A 17,279-nucleotide genomic window follows, 5' to 3' on the forward strand; every position below is an offset into this window, starting at 1 on the left:
ATAAATGTTCCATAATGGAATCGGGGCTTCACGACCTTATGTCACCCCGATGCAGTATAGCTATCTTTGAGTTTCTATGCATGCATTATGATGAGTATATGTTGATGATATTACACCGCGCCTATATGGCCGGGCAGGACCGCTAAGGCGGGCGGCTTATAGATGATTATACCGTGTCTATATGGCACAAGCAGCACCACTAGTAGGCGGCATGAGATGGTACCGCAGACGCGGGAGGCCTAGACGCAGGCCAATGATTATCACACCGTACCTATATGGATGGATAGTTTATACATTTAAGCATACATGATATGATGATGATTATGAGTTAGTCAGCAGGTGTTAGTTCTTTTATAAGTAACAGTCATATACAGTTGCTCCTTATTAATGCTTCCTTTATCTCATTGACGTATATTCATTACTTATGCCTCTCATACTCAGTACAATGTTCGTACTGACGTCCATTTTCTTTGGACGCTGTGTTCATGCCCACAGGTAGACAGGGTGGTGATCTTGATCCATACTCGTAGAAGCTAGTAGCTAATTTGAGAGCATTCCATTGTTCTGGAGGTGTCTTTGATTATTCTTTTGTGTATATATGTATATTTTGGGCACGACGGGGTCCCGTCCCGTCACTATGTCTAGCACTCTAGTAGAGGCTCGTAGATACGCAGTGTGGGTTATATGATCTCACGAGATTACTGCCGTATATATGTATATTATTTTGATAGCCGAAAGGCTTATGCCTATAAAGGTATTTATGTTCTCAAATGAAAAATGATTTTCTTATGATTTGAGTATGAATTTTGTAAAATAAGGCTTAATGAGCATGATGAGTAGGAAACGCGTGGTGCTCGGTGGTTAGCCCTGGGTACCCGTCACGGCCCCTAGGCGGGTCGTGACAGTTAGTATCCTCTTACGATATGTGTGCATCGATTGATTCGGATCTTATGCTGTTATGTATCACCCCCGTTGTGATGGTTGTGTTGAGGTGAAAAAACATCTGAGCCAATCTGACAATTTGAGATGACTATATTTGTTAGTAACCTAGTGATAGCCAAAACCGTGATTTACGAGTAAGTTGATTGATAGTAAGTGAATATAAATAATATGTGTATGTATATAGATATTGGAATTCTAGACCGAGTGTGCAAGCACAACTTATGATAAAAGCCCTATTATTTATATCCTTTAATGGTAAGTGATCTTGGATTGTTCAGTTACATATTATGTGCGTTCCGATATATGTCCTATTGAGACATCAGACGTATTTTCTGGGCTATGTTCAGGTTTGGGATTGTTATTCTTACAAGAGAAACTTTGCCGAAATTTTCCTAGAATCTAAAGGAGATAAGATATAAGCTTGTGACATGTTCTAACGAGAAGAGATGTTGTGCAATAAGGTAATGGCGGGACGAGATTAAGTTAGGAGTATCATTAACAACTATACGACATGAGTCAAATACTATTGAATTGATAGTAACAGTCGTTATAAGAGCGACATTGATACGGTAAAGAGAAATGCTTGGTAGTACTAAAACATGCCATGGAAGAGAAAGGGTAACCCCAATAGAGTGTGATACTGGAGTATTGATTGGACGGATAAGTGCGAGTAAGATACGATGAGCTTACTAGCAACTAAAGTAACAGTACCCGGAGACTGAGGTACGAATACGAAGGGTTATAATGAGTGAGAACACGTTGGTAAACCAATTTATATGGTAAGCGTAATAGAACTGATTAGAAAGAGTAACAGGTTGAGTATGCTTACTTCACGAGGTTTATCCTATGTTATAATCAGGCTTGCGAACGAGGTAAAGAAGTGGCATTCTATAGCGTTGATTATGATCAAGGTATAATGAGGGCATAACAAGAACTGTAATACAAAGTATAACGAGGAAACGACCAAAGAGGTGACATGTCCTGTATGAATAAAGAGTGAATGCAAGAGTGAAACCAGCAAGTGAGCCATGGGGCAGTAGATGAGAAAGCTTAAAAGACCTCGTTAGGGGAAAGTCCAACATAGGGATTCCTCAATGACAGAAGTGATAGCCAGCAAAAAGGGGGAAGTCAACTTGAAAAAGATATCAGAGAAAAGAGATATGGCACAGTAGCAGTAGTTTGTGATTGGTATAATCAAGAGTAAGAGTGATATCTTTAGCTGGATGTAAAAGACCAAGAATACAGAAAGATGAATAACGAAATAGGACGCTTGTTAGAAAAAGGATCAACACAATAAGGGTGAGAGGGGATGATCAGAATGAACAAAATAAGTTTTGGTAGCAAAGAATAGATTGTACAAAGGTAGTATATTCTAAAGGACAAAGCAGTACAAAGTTGAGAATATAGTCCCTCGTGCGAAGAATAAAGGGATTGATTATAAAGCGGAATGAAATAAGATAAATCGAGGAGGAAGGAATGTAAAGGAATAAGAATGAGAATAGAGAGAAAAGGAAATATATGAAGTACGCGCACATAAGAGGTAGTCGTGTTACGATTAAAGAAAGATGCATCTGCTATGAATATCCCATACCAAGTTAGAACGAGTAAAGTATATGAAGTGATGAGCTGAAAAGAAAAAGATGATCATGAGTTATGAGTTTACCGTATGACGATAAAGCGATAGAGTAAAGCTATCATCGATGACTAATATAATACGATTACGATTTGTTTTGAGTTCAATGTCGAGGGCAACACAAGAGTAGAAGAGTATGAGGCATGAGGGGTATTAGTGGCGCATAAGACTTACGCCCTGGAAAACAAAGATGACGTTACAAGCGAACTTTGAGTGCCGAAGAAGAGGGCATGTGACATTATATGGATGGTATGCATAACTAGATCCACCACTATTGTGAGCATCCCTATGGGGGAAGAAGTTGTTAATTGGAGTGGATTTAAACATTGACTTATAACTACCAAATGAGCTCAGTAAAATACATTCTTGTTCGGATTGCTATGCCGGTTGTATTACTTGATTACAAAACTGCAAGATGAGTATGTACAGACCTCCCACATGTATTATCGTAGCTATAAATTATGAGAAACGGCATGAATAAGATGTAGTATAGTAAGGGATATATGAATTCAAGATTTGAAGGTGAGGCAACGGATTTGAGAATGGTACGAGTAAAACCCTTAAAGGGGGGAAGCGAGTAAAGAGAATACTAGTGTAGAGATTGAAATGATGGACTCTAAGATGTGACAGATATAGACTCTAAAACAAAGAGTGACAGTTATGCAGAAATGAGTCTAATGACTAGTATATAAACGAACCTGAATTGAGCGAGCATCTGAGACTGTACGGGAAATCATTCATGAAGACCTTGAACCACGTGACATTGAGAGCAAATAACTCAGGGGTATTGTAAAGGATGACGGTGTTATACTAGAATAGAGGTAAAGATACTAGCGGTAAAGTCGTTGTGAATGATATTGCTATTTATAAGTGACAATTAAGAAAGGGACCTGAGGTTTTCTATGGTAGAACACAAGATATGATAATCAAGGGAAAAATAAAGGAAGGAAGAGAGCGCAACGAGATAAGTACTGCAGAAAGACAAAAGACTTTTGGTAGGAATGACACCAAGCCTAGTCATGGTCGGGTGTGCGAAACACCGAACCTTCGTGGTCGGGCATGCTACGTAAATGATATGTATATGAATATGACCATGGATACGATATGTAAATTAGTCCTATTACGAATACGGATATGGATACATGTATATGTATAGATGTGTATGTACCCGAATCACGCAAGAACGATTATGTAACTTGCAGGTATTTATGCGTCGCCAATGAAACCAAGTAAGTACTTAAAAGAGGAGTGAGAAGTAAAACAAGGACAGTGTAGTCATGATACTCCGGGTCAGTCGAAGGAAAGCATTTGGTAAATTGAGTTGAAATGTTGAGTTGGGATTATCGTTAGGGGAAAATAGGACAATTACTTGGAATATGACATAAGTACATGCTATACGCTTGCAACAGTAGCCCTGGGATATGAAAACTTACGAATGCAATAAAGATCACCGAATGAAGGGGAAGCTTAGTCCCCGATACATTAGGCCTTATGAGATTGTGTGCAGAATAGGCAAGGTGGCTTATGAATTAGGTCTACCTCATGATTTGGAGTCAGTTCATCAAGTTTTATACATCCCGATGCTTCGTAAATATGTTGGAAATCCTACTAGGATTATGCCAGTAAATGATGTTCAAGTGACAGAAAAGTTTATTTATGAAGGGCTACCCATTGCCATATTAGATAGGCAAGTACGGAGACCTCGAATAGAGAAGTGGCATCAGTTGAGGTCTTATGGCAGAATAACAACTGAGAAGAATGACTCGGAAAGCGGAAGAAAATATGAAATCAAAGTGTCCGCACTTATTTCAGCCGCAGAAGAGATTCAAGATGAAATACTAACATTATGAGGTATGTATACTTTCTTTTCATACTTTTGGTCGTGTGTGGCCATAGATGTGTTGCTATTGTGTTGTGGCCCTGTGAGGCAATATTATTGTGGGATGCAGTGATAGGATGGTAGTGCTATATTACAGGGGAAACTCTGGCGAAATTTTCGTAGAATTCCCGGATAGTTTAACATTCGAGGACGAATGTTCCCAAGGGGGGAAGAATGTTACACCTTGAAAAATTCCCCGTTAATGTACAGTGAATAGGCTAGTGAAGGGCACGACGTATACGATGTCTCGATAAGTAAGAAGTAGCATTTGATGATCCTAATACAGATTCAAAGAAATTTGACATAATGGAAGAAGGTTGTTAAGGAAAGCAAAGGATATGTTGCGTGTCGGGTATGAATTATGAGCGGCGAGGTAATGATGAATTAACGATACTTTGGAGAAGAGTAATAACGTCTCTTAGACTGGTATTGAGGTGTTAAACAAGTGTCAAGAAGGTTCCATAAGGATTGGAGATCAAACGAGTCGACGAGAATGAAATCGGAGCAGCTGGGCATTATACGGCCCAACATACTGGCCGTGTAAATTATACTGGCTGTATGTTAGGCCGTATAATTATCCAAGAGAGGCATCACTCACTGGACCAAACATACGGCCCGTATAAAATGTACGGACCATATGTTGGTCTGTATATGTTGGTCGGGACAGATTTTAAGAATTAATATAAGGACCCCTCTCTCATTATTTCATTTAATTCCACTCTCCTCTCTTCAAGAAACCTCTAGAACACTCTACATTATTCATCCACAAGAAATCAAGGGAAATACATGATCAACTACATCAAAACCACAAAACCAAGTGTAGAAAACATAGCAAAGTTCATCTAAGCCAAGAAAACTCATGGGAAGTGAGTTAGGGTTTTGGTGCAAGAAGAGAACTTCCACTCAAGGGTTGTTCATCCATCATCTAAGGTGAGTTTTATGATCATTGCATGTTGTTTAAGGTATTGGAAAGCTAAGACACTTGAATTTTAGGAAGATATAGGAAATGGGTTATGAATGGGTGAATAGTGTAATTATGTGATAGTGGTTTGGGATGAATTATGAATATTGGTATGTTGTGATTGTAAATATGTTATGAATGACATTTAGAATGTGGAACAAGTGTTATATGTTAGAGAATGCGATAATGAATTACGACCATGATTAGGGAGAAATTGGAGGGAAATTACGAAATGTGGATAATATGGGTGAATGATGATTGTTGTCTACGATATGGTGGATCTTGTTATTAATGTTTGGGAGTTGATATAGAATATGGGAAAAGTTTTATAAACAAAGGAAATGCTGCCCAATTTTCCCTAGAAATAGTAACACGTACTTATAGTTGATTAACTAATGTTAATGTGACTTCTCTTGAAGGTAGAAACGTGGGCATTGAAGGAGAACAATCAAGAGATAGATTAGTTAAACGTAAAAGGTATGTGAGGCTAGTCCTTTCTCTCTATGTCATGAATCCTATGGTATGACTTTCCTTCTTCTCTATGAATCTTCTATATCCCGGAAAGCTAAGGGTCTATGTCCATGACTAGCTACATGAGATAAGAGATACATTATGAGTTCAATTATGATGATGATGAGTCAAGTACAAAGATTCTAGAGTTCATGATATGATGTTCCTATAATGGTAATGATGTCATATATTGTATACACTCACCTTATATATTATTTCCTTCAAGGTAAGGCAGAGTACCATAAAGTTAATGATGTCATATGTTGTATACACTCACCTCATACTTCTTCGTTCAAGGTGAGGCAGAACACCACTAAGTTAATGATGTCATTCATTATATCCACTCACCTCATATATTATTTCCTTCAAGGTGGGGGAGAGTACCATAAAGTTAATGATGTCGTTTACTGTACACACTCACCTTATATACTACTTCCTTCAAGGTGAGGGAAAATACTTGTAAATGTTCCATAATGGAATCGGGGGTTCACGACCTTAAGTCACCTCGATAAAATATAGATATCTTTGAGTTATTATACATGCATTATGATGAGTATATGTTATTTTTATGTGTGATCACACCACTAGTAGGCAGCTTACATCCCGGACGCGGGAGGCCTGGATGCAGGTTATACATAATCACACCGTACCTATATGGACGGGCTGCTTATACATTATCACACCATACCTATATGGACGGGCAGCTTATACATTTATACACTTATACATTTATACATTATTGCATACATGATATGATGATGAGTATGAGTAAGTCAGCATGTGTTATCCCTTTTATAAGTGACAGTCATATACAGTTGCTCCTTATTGATGCTTCCCTTGTCTCATTGATGTATTATTATCATTTATGTCTCTCATACTCAGTACAATATTCGTACTGACGTCCATTTTCTTTGGACGCTGTGTTCCTGCCCACAGGTAGACAGGGAGGTGAGCTTGATCCGGACTCGTAGGAGCTATTAGCTGACTTGAGAGCACTCCATTGTTCTGGAGGTGCCGTGATTATTCTTTTGTATATTTTTGGGCACGACGGGGTCCTGTCCCATTCCTACGTCTAGCACTTTAGTATAGGATCGTAGATACGCAGTGTGGGTTATATGGTCTCACGAGGTTGCTCTTATGCATGTATATATATATATATATATTATTTTGATGGCCGAAAGGCTTATGTCTAAAAAAGTATTGATGTTCTCAAAAGAGAAATGATTTTCTTATGATTTTATAAGTATATGAATGGCAAAGAAGTGTATAATGACCATGACGACTAAGGAAATGAGTGGTGCTCGGTGGCTAACCCCGGGTACCCGTCAAGGCCTCTAGTCGGGTCATGACAGACGGGACGAGGATCTTCCCTAGTAGGGTGCTTTCAGCTACTAGTTTTGATTGGTGGGCTCCACCTATTCCTGGAGCATTGCCGAGTAAGGGTCGTATATGTATTTTGTGTTAAGGGTATGTTGGAGCCCTGTACCGACTTGTATACTTAAGTCAGGTTCATAGAAGCTTTGTAGAAAGTGTCTTGTATACCTCTTAGTTATGTCTTACCAATCATTATATCATATTCGTGAGTCCATGGATGCGAGTTATAAGTTGGTTCGCTCGGTTTTCGTAAGATGTCGGGTTCCACTCACGCCTTACCAGGGTTGGGGTGTGAAAAATAGTATCAGACCTGGTATGTCCTAGAGTTGTCTGCAAGCCATGTCTAGCAGAGTCTTCTTTATGATGTGCAGTGCACCACACTTATAAACAGGAGGCTCCAAGGCATTTAGGAAGATTTCGTTTTTTTCCTATCTTATATCGTGTGATAGAACCGTGTTATGAGTATTCTCTTTCTCCTAACCATACATTGTGATTTTAGCTATGCCTATGAAGAGAAAACGAATAGAAAAGCAATGGCAGCCCAGAAGGGCAAGGTAGTGGCCGGAAGGAGGATTAAGGTCCCTGAGAGTTTAATATTCGAGGATGAATGTTTATGAAGGGGGGAAGGATATTACACCCCGTAGTTTCGTATGTTGAGATTCGAGCTACCTTTTAGGAGGTATGTGAGATGATATGTGTTTATCTTATGGTTATGAGGGTTTAAGTTCATATAATAAGCCATGGGAGGATTGGAGAAATAATATCTTTTAGTATATGTGATGTTTTGAAGGGTACGACCATGGGAAGTACGTAGCAAGATGAATTACGATCTCTGAAGTCGTAACCACGAAGGAAAACCTTGGAACCAATGTACATGCCATTATCAAGTATGATTAATGATAAATATCATGTATGGAGAGTTTCGGAAGATTCCGGGATCAAGCAAATAGAAGAAAATAAGTTTGTCGAAAATTTGGAAAAACGTTGGCAGAATTTTGGATAGAATTTTGGGTCTATTTTGGAGTGGCATGTTTCTAGGTATACTTGGATTTTTAAGGTTTTTTAAAAGCCTAAAATGAAGTTCGTCGAGTCTAGTTTCCAACGCAACAAACCGCTCCTCAAAACGACGTCGGAGTAGGGTGTTATGGGCATTTTAAGACAAAGACTCCAAGCTGCCAAATGGCTTCCGCGGGTCCCACTTGGGAAAGTCGGTGGAACCGACTTAGAAGGGGTATAAAAACCCCATCAACCCCATTTTTTCATCATTTTACATTCTCATGATTTCTAGAAATCTCCCAACACATCCCCCAAACACTTATAGCCCATTAAACCAAACTAGTCCATGAAAGGTGATTGTTCTTGCTTCTAGTTGATGTTGTGGTGTGTTTGATCTTGAAGAAAGTTGGTGTGGCTATAGTTCTTCAAGTATAAGGTATTTTATTCATCCTCTCTCTTATGTTGAGCTGATTTGAAGTATTAGCAAGTCTTAAAAGTGAAAATAGTTATGGAGGAAAGGTCATAAAGTGTTGTGTTATGGACTGTTTTGAGCACGTTGTGGCTGTGTGGTTGGGATAATTTACATGTATATGGATAGTATCTAATGTTTCTGGTGTGTCGATGAGATTATGCTCCTTGATTGGGGAGAAAGGAAGTGTATATTATTGTTGTATGTTAAAAAACATCGTGTGGATGTTTTATGAAATATTTTGGGATTGATGATATTGTTGTTGATATTAATATTGCTATTGTTGTTGTTTTGTTGGTATTGTTATTTGGCCTAGGCACATAAACAAAGGAGACGCTGCCCGAAATTAAACAGATTCTAAAAGGATTTTAATTAAAGGCTTGAGATAAGTGTATGATGGTGAGCCTAATAATAGTATGAATGGTTTTATATGTAGATTATGAGACTACAAACGATCTTAAGTAGATTGCAAGAAAAGAGGTACGTTGGAAAGTCGGGAAGTGAACTTCCAGGTATGTTAAGGCTACACAAGAGTACGAATGATTTTAAGTAGATTGCAAGACAAGAGGTCGGTCAGAAAGTCGAGAAGTGAGCTTCGAAGTATGTTAAGGCTAAACCTTTCTTTCTTAAGGAATGATTCCTCTGTTGTGAACCTGTACATGATATCACCAATGGCCTTGTTTCTGAAAGTACCAAAGATTCTAGTTCCCGATGTTCTTATGATATCATTGAGCTCGTTTCATGACTATAGATGTTATTCATTATTGTTGATCTCATCTTATGATCTTGTTCCTTCAAGGTGAGATATGTTCATCATGATAGTTCCTTAATGTTAATCGGAGGTTTACCGACCTTATGCCACTTCGATGCGTTTAGAAATGTGTACTTAGGTAATGTCTTATGGGACATAAATAGAGTACTAGCAGAGGATCCCCAATAAGGTATTTGATGCTAGAAGAGATGCCTATGATTGATCTCAGAGTCTGGTTAATGTCCAGTTATGCGGTAAGAGGTCCTTATGCCCCAAAATTGTGCTTATAAGACTTATGTGATCGTGTATGCTATAACGGAAAAGTGATGGGCATGATAAGTATATATAGATTACTCAGGGTGACAAGGTCATGATGGTGATTATGTATTTTCCGCTGGTCTATGACCAGTTGGGCAGTTATGTATTTACCACTAGTCTACGACCAGTTGGGTAGTTATGTATTACCACCATATTACGGCTGGTTGGGCAGTTATTACCACCGAGCTACGGCCGGTTGGGTAGTTACCATTGATCAGTCAAGCAATTGCGCTCCACCGTCGGGCGATAATCGGACGGGCAGTTACCACGGTACTACGATCGGTCGGCAGTTACCACTGATCAGTTGGGCAGATAGGACCAGGATAATATGTAGGTCAGGATCGAAATATTATGCATAGATGGAGTTAAGGATATGAGAGCACAAAGAAAGGTGTGTACTGGATTCCCATCAGTAAGTCAGAAGTGCTAGGTTGATTCCTATTCTTCTTCTTTGTAGCATATGTTTATTATATTACATTTCCACCTTACATACTCGGTACATTATTCATACTGACATCGTTTCTTGTGGACGCTGCGTTCATGCCCGTAGGTGTAGACAGACGGGACGAGGCTCTTCCCCAGTAGGCTGCTTTCAGGTACTAGTTTTGATTGGTGGGCTCCACTTCTTCCTGGAGCATTGCCAAGTCTGGGTCGTATATGTACTTTGTGTTAAGGGTATGACGGGGGCCCTGTCCCGACTTGTATACTTCAGTCAGGTTCGTAGAGGATTTGCAGAAAGTGTCTTGTATACCCCTTAGTTATGCCTTGCCAGTCGTTATATGGGATTCGTTTGCCCACAGTATATTTGTATATATATATATATATATATATATATATATACACTTATGCATGATATTATGTTTGTATTTAGCCCTTTGGTCTTATTTTGTCGTTTGAGACATAGAGGATGCGAGTTATAAGTTGGTTCGCTCAGTTTCCGTAAGATACCGGGTGCCAGTCATGCCATACCAGGGTTGGGGTGTGACAAATTGGTAGCAGAGCGGGTCTGTCCTATGGTTGTCTACAAGCCGTGTCTAGAAGAGTCTTGTTTATGGTGTGTAGTGCACCACATTTATAAACAGGAGGCTGCAAGGTATTTAGGAAGATTTCCTTTCTTTCGTATCTTAGATCATGCGATAGAACCATGTTATGAGTGTTACGTCCCTCGCCTTCGTCATAGTAGAACTAATGATTTTCTAGTCGAGTACGTCTTGAGAGTGGTGACACGTGCCCGAGTTTGGGGAATTAAAGTGTTGTACTCCTTTTACAAATGTATCAGTAGGTATTCTAGGTAAATTATAGAGTTAGAAGCTGAACGAATCGAATCGACGCAAGCTGAACTGATTTTGGAAATTCCGCAGACACCAGTCAGTGTTGACAGGCCGTCACTGTGCACCGTCAACATGTTTCTGCAAGCTGAAATCTGCAGGCGAAAATCGGCGGGACAAGTCAACGGACCGTCAACGGGACCATCGACCCGACCGTCCAACCGTCACTTTCTCTTTAACTCTTGAAACCTCTAGAATATTCCCCATATCATATTAGTGCATATCCAAGAGAAATCAAGGATTAATCACCAATAATCAAGGGAATTCAAATGTATGGATTCCCATTAGGGTTAAGGGAAGCTAGAAATTCATTTGGAATTGAAGTTGGGGTTGTTCTCAAGTGGAGTATCTTCATCCAAAGATCATTCCTACATAACTAAAGGTGAGTTTTACATCTATTTCATGTTATTGAAAGTATTGCGTGGTTGAAAGACTTGGATTAGATAAAAAAGTGGAATATGAGCTCAAATATAGGGGAAAATGGTATTTTAAGTAGTTTGGTTGAGTCATGATTCTTAATATGAGTAGGGCATAATCTTGTGGTAAATAATGCAAATGATGTTAAAGAAGTATTATAGGACGCTGATTATGGTGTTATGTAATAGTTTTGGTTATGGATGACATTGGAAGGACATTCTAAGGATTGAATAATGTTTAGCTATTTCATTAGCTCTTAGTTGCTTTATGTCACGATCCGACTCGGGGCCGCGACGAGCACCCGGTGCTAGCCCACCCGGGCACCCTCTTAGCTTACTCTAATGCTTACATCTAGGTGAGCCACATAATTATATATGCATTTCCATTCATTGGTCAACTAGTCCCATTTGGACAACAGCACATTTATATCATCATAGGCATCTATGCCGCATCAATTTACATGGGCCAACGTGGCCGACAAAATGGTATACAAAACATAGGCCGACAAGGCCAAACACATCTACCCACACACACACATGTCTACGAGCCTCTAAGAGTACAACATATCACATTAGCGGGACAGGACCCCGCTATGCCCATAATTATATACACAAAAGAATGAGTACCCAAAAGATATGGCTCCGAAGGAAATGGAGCTCTCTATGTAATCTCCGAATAGGCAGCTATAGATCAAGTCTGTCTCCCTGTGCACCTGCAGGCATGACGCAGCGTCCATAAACAAAAGGACGTCAGTACGAATAATGTACTGAGTATGTAAAGCATGAACAACATCAATAAATAAGAAACATGAACAACATATGAAATAGCATAGGAGGGGGAGACAATAATATCATCGTCATAGCACTTACCTACCTTTCGTATGACTTTCCATTTTTCATACGTATTTGTACACCTACGTCATCATCCGTATTCCATAATAGTACTCGTACCATACTTGTGCTCATATTCGTATACATGTCCTTATTCGTATTCTTATACATAGTCTTATCACATTCATATTCATATTATATACATAGTCATTTCACATACATGGCATTTACATAGCATACCCGACCTCATAAGATCGGTGCTTCATACATACTTGGCCAACCAAGGCTCAAGGTTACTCATACCTGGCCTTACCAAGGGTTCAGGGTTATCCGTACCATCTGCAGAGGTGTGCGCGCGTTTCGTAATCGTATACATACTTTATACATATTCATATACATATATCCTACCCGGCGTTATAAGCTCGGGGTGTCATTATAGCCCTTCATAGGCACATGTAAGTATAATATCCCGTAGGCACCTTTAGCATCATTATTATTATCATCGTCATCACTATCATCATCATTTTCGCTACATCTATATCTTATGCTTACTCGTCATATGGGGTGCGTAGTACAATCATAGCACATATCGAGGATCGTGAGCTTATGAGCTCGGAGTGTCAATCGTTTGAATACAACATACTCATATAGAGGATTTAAGAGTTTGGCCAAGGAACCATGCCTTATGAAAGAAGGGTTAGCCTTACATACCTTTTCGTCAGACTATTCTACATTTGCACGCTTCCTCCCAATGCTAGCGTCTATACCTTCATTAATATCATAACAATGGCCATTAGTCATTCACATTATCCACATTATCTAGATTCCTTAATTTTCCTCTAATTCACCCATATTCATGGTCATAACATCCAACTTCATCCATTCGTCTAAAGTGTCTAGTTCATGATCTTAGTGCAATTTATAATACATTCATATCACAACACAACAACATTCATGATTCAATTCAAACTATTCCTCAAAATGTCACTATTCATCATTCATGACCTACATGACCATATTTTCTACAATCCATGTATTTCAACTCTTCAATACCTTAAACATCATGTAAAAATCATGAATCTTACCTTAAAAGTTGTAGGAACAAGCTTTGGTTAATAATACTCCACTTTGAGCAAAAACCCTAGTTTTTCTCCATTTGGATTTCTTGACTTGGATGATCTTTGATGATGTTCTTACTCTTGATTCACCTTGTTTTATGTTGTTGATCCTCAAATATCCTTGAAAACTTGTATAAAGAATCTAGAGAGAGGTTTTAGAGAGAAGTGGTGTAATGTTGTAATGAAATAAAATAAGTGTTGGTTCCCTTATTTAATGAATTGTAAAAATCTGTGCTGGGTGAACAGTGGTTGTCCATGGAGGTTTACGGTCGGTATTCCACTTTACGGACCGTCCCTCGTGGTCGTCTTTAACCATTTCCAGAACCAGAAATTTTGGCTGCATGCATGGTGATTTACGACCATGGTTTACGGACCGTAAATCACTTTACGGTCCGTCCTCCTGGTTGTATTTTACCATTTCTCAACTGGGCAGAAAGTCGAAGTCTTGCATGGTAATTTACGACTGCCAGTTTACGGACCGTATACCAATTTACGGTCCGTATTTTGCACTTTACGACCACTGGGCAGATTTCAAATCTGCAACTTTTCATATCTCTTAGACTTCTCATTTTAATCACCCACGTCCATGCACATATATTGCTCACCTTATATCTCATCTTAACTTAGCCAACTTTCTTATCTCACATCGGATACCTTCGAAATCTCGCCTAAGGTCATCAAACGTCGTTTATTGCTCATGGACCTCATGCACTCATACTTATCACTAGTTCGTTCACTTACGTACCAACGGAAAATTTTTCCGAGGTGTAACATTCTCCCCCCTTAAGAACATTCGTCCCCGAATGTTAAAGTGCTCGGGAGTTCTACAAAAATTTCGCAAGAGTTTCCCTTATAATATGGCGCTACCATCTTGCCACAACAACCCATAATAGCGATGCCACACAGGGCCACAACATAACAACATAAAAATTTTGGCCACACATGACCCAAAAGCATAAAAGGAAATATACATACCTTATGATCTTGACGTCTCACCTTGGGCTTCTTCCAAGGGCTGAAATAAATGTGGGTATTTGGATCACATACTTCCTTCTGCTTCCCATGTCATCTCCTCTCGTTTACTACTTCTCCATAGAACCTTAACCGAGGCCACCTCTTTGTTTCTAAGCCTCCGTACTTGCCTGTCTAATATGGCAATGGGTACCTCTTCATAAGTCAATTTCTCTGTCACTTGCACATCATTTACTTGGACGATCCTAGTGGGATCTCCAACAAATTTTCGAAGCATCGAGACATGAAATACTGGATGAACTGACTCCAATTCCGGAGGTAGATCTAACTCATAGGCCACATTGCCTATTTTGCGCACAATCTCATATGGTCCAATATACCGGGGACTAAGCTTCCCCTTTTTGCCGAATCTCATAACGCCTTTCATTGGCGACACATTCAAGAATACCCAATCCTTCACTATGAACTCCAAGTCTTTCCGACGATTATCCGCATAAGACTTCTGATGACTTTGGGCTGCTAACAACTGATCTTGTATAAGCTTGACTTTCTCTATAGCGTGCTGGACCAAGTCTGGCCCTATCAATTTAGTTTCTCCGGTTTCGAACCACCCAATTAGGGATCTACACTTTCGCCCATATAAAGCTTCATATGGTGCCATTTGAATGTTGGAATGATAACTATTATTGTAAGCAAATTCAATGAGTGGCAAATGATCATCCCAATTCCCTCCAAAATCTATCATACATGCTCGTAACATATCCTCAAGAGTCTGAATAGTACGTTAAGCTTATCCATCGGTCTGGGGATGAAATGTCGTGCTAAGGCTAACTCGGGTCCCTAAACCCTCTTGGAAAGACCTCCAAAACTTAGCTGTAAACTGAGTCCCTCTTTCGGAGATAATAGATACCGGGACGCCATGGAGTTTTACTATCTCTTTAAGATAAAGCTTCGCATAATCTTCTGCCTCATAGGTCGTCCTGACCGGTAAGAAATGGGCTGACTTGGCGAGTCTATCCACAATCACCCATATGGAATCATACTTACGTCGAGAACGGGGTAAGCCTGAAATGAAGTCCATGTTAATCACTTCCCACTTCCAAGTTGGGATTTCCATAGCTTGCAACAATCCACCCGGCTTTTGGTGTTCAATCTTCACTTGTTGGCAATTAGGACACTAAGCTACGAATTCCGCTATATCTTTCTTCATCCCATTCCACCAATATATAGACTTAAGATCATGATACATCTTCGTCGCTCCGGGGTGAACAGAATAACGGGAACTATGAGCTTCTCTCAAAATCTGGTGGCGTAAACTTGCCACATCGGGAACACATAATCTTCCTCTACATCGGAGAGCTCCGTCTCCTGAAATGTCAAATGATGACTCCTTTTTATGAGGGAGTGTATTTCTGTACTGCATTAGCATGGGATCCTCATATTGTCGCTCTTTCACTTCTACCACTAGCGACGAGACTGCGGTATTCTGGATAGTAGCTCCGCTGCTACCTGAGTCCACTACTCGGACTCCTAGGCTAGCTAACTGTTGAAGCTCACGGGCCATCTCTTTCTTTTCTGGTCGTACATCACTTAGACTTACCATCGACCTACGGCTAAGAGCATCAGCCACCACATTTGCCTTTCCGGGGTGGTACAGGATCTCAACATCATAGTCTTTTAGCAACTCTAGCCATCGTCGTTGCCGCAAATTCAACTCTTTCTTGTTGAAGATGTATTGAAGACTCTTATGATCTGTGTAAATATCCATGTGGACACCATATAAGTAATGTCTCCATATCTTTAATGCATGGACCACCGCGGCCAATTCTAAGTCATGGGTAGGATAATTCTGCTCATGATTCCGCAATTGCCTTGAAGCATACGCAATCACTTTGCCATGTTGCATCAACACACAGCCTAGCCCAACACCTGAAGCGTCGCAATACACAACGTATCCTTCCAATCCCTCTGGAAGTGTCAGAACTGGGGCAGAAGTCAATCGACCCTTTAACTCTTGGAAACTACGTTCGCAAGCATCTGTCCATTGAAACTTGGCTGATTTCTGTGTCAACTTTGTGAGTGGTGCAGAAATAGAGGAAAAACCTTCAACGAATCTCCTGTAATAACCTGCTAAGCCCAGAAAGCTATGAACCTCTGTAGGAGTTGTGGGTCTTGGCCAAGTTTTCACGGCCTCAATCTTTTGACTATCCCCTCGAATACCATCGGCTGCCACAATATGCCCTAAAAATGCCACTGAGTTCAACCAGAACTCACATTTGGAAAACTTTGCAACCAACTCTCGAGTTCGAAGAACTCCAAGGAAAATACGCAAATGATCCGCATGTTCTGCTTCGGATCTAGAATACACCAAAATATCATCAATGAATACGATTACAAATAAGTCCAGAAAGGACCGGAACACATTATTCATCAAATCCATAAATACCGCTGGCGCATTAGTTAGCCCAAATGTCACACCCAAACTTTACTTAGCCCGACCCCGTGTCAAGAACCGAGCGAACCCGCTGACTCTTATTAAATACATAATCTTTTGGACCTCTAAATCAAATAAACATGAAATACATTATAAAGCTTTCCGAAATATTATTTTTGTTGCTTTCAAATCAAATAAAATCTGTAACCATGTAGAACTTATATCATAATACAAACTGACACATCGGTTGATGGAGCCGCTGACAGACAGACTCCCAATACCCACGACTCTGTCTGCAAAGTCTCTAACTTCGAACAAGACATCATAGCATAGTACGCTGACTCGAC

The sequence above is a fragment of the Lycium barbarum genome, chromosome 8, assembly GCF_019175385.1.
Source record: "Lycium barbarum isolate Lr01 chromosome 8, ASM1917538v2, whole genome shotgun sequence".
Classification (NCBI taxonomy): Eukaryota; Viridiplantae; Streptophyta; class Magnoliopsida; order Solanales; family Solanaceae; genus Lycium; species Lycium barbarum.